Consider the following 1,473-nt stretch of genomic DNA (forward strand, 5'->3'; position numbering starts at 1 on the left):
AAGAGAAGAGAGAGGAAGTGATTTGTTGATGTTGTTGTCACTACCCAATGTGAGTACAGTGAAGACGTCAGTTGCGCATGCATCACTTTGTGACAAGTAGCCTACAAGATGCTAACGAGAGGCTTCTGTAATGTCAGAACCAGGGTTCAAAATTAGCACCATCTACTAGCCGAATGCTGGTAGAATGTACAAATGGCGGGCAGATTTCCTTCACTCACCAGCCAAAAAAACAATGGTTATCTATTGAGTGGTTGGTAAAAATTCAACATTCACTAGCCATTTGGCTGGTGGACGATGAAAGTTAATTTTGAACCCTGGTCAGAACAGTAAAAATTTACCTACATAACAAAGTTTGTTCACTGCTGGCTACAAGATAGCATCAAATACAACACAAAGAGTTGTTTGGGGTCTAGTCAAACATTGGAAACATTGGCATACTGATACTGATGGGCCGCAGTATTTCAAAAAATCCTGTCCATGTCTGTTTTTGCAACTTATGATGCAACTTATATTGCATGACAAATTTGGCCAGTAGTAAAATGACATTAATGAAGACATTAGCAGTAAGTATAATTTTCCTACATGTCAGAGTTCACTCTGTGCCCAGTTAAGATTTGGTAGCCTATATTTCCACTCCATGTGTAAACCGGAAGATACAGAGGTGCGATTAAATGAGAAATCATTTAAGAATATTATAAGCTAAATAAGTTATATTGTCCTTTATATCATAATTTACAACAAACATTGCCAATGTTCCTAATTCAGTTTGATAGGTATTAACATTGAAGCTTTATTTAAATACCTTTTTGATAATGTTTTAGCAATTTCTAAATATGTAAAGCATGGGAAAAGAGGCAAAAAGTCTTCCCATTGTGGAGCGTAACTTGTGGGAGGCTTATGTTTATGTTTGTTTATGTTTATGTTTATGGTTGGATGAGTCATGTAAATGATCATACACGGAATATAATAGCCTAGGATACTCTTTAATCATTAGTATTTCTAACTTTTAATACCACTTTTTTTTCTTTATCTTTCTGTTTGTTAGAATGTATTATTATGAAATAAAATACAACCAGGGTTTAAAATTAGCAGCCAAATGATGGTAAAATATGTAATTGGCTGGCAGATTTGCTTCACTCACCAGCCAAAAAACATTGGTAATCTTTTGAGTGGCTGGTAAAATTTGAACATGCACTAGCCATTTGGCTGATGGTCAAGAAAGTTAAGTTCGAACAACGAATTCAACATTATTGTCCACCAGGTTGGACATTTGCCTAGGAGTGTAACCTCTGACTCACTCCTGGGTGCTATGGACCTTTTTCACAGCAGACATTTCGACTTGTTATAGTAGGAAAAGTACAGCCGAAATTGATAACCTTAACGGTGGCTCAGTTCCATCAAGTGTTCCAGTAAGCTTGTGCAGTGAGTCAGCATGCTCAATACCACGGCCTCTCCTAAGTGGAATGCAGCCAT

Source organism: Etheostoma spectabile, chromosome 23 (genome assembly GCF_008692095.1).
Source record: "Etheostoma spectabile isolate EspeVRDwgs_2016 chromosome 23, UIUC_Espe_1.0, whole genome shotgun sequence".
NCBI lineage: Eukaryota > Metazoa > Chordata > Actinopteri > Perciformes > Percidae > Etheostoma > Etheostoma spectabile.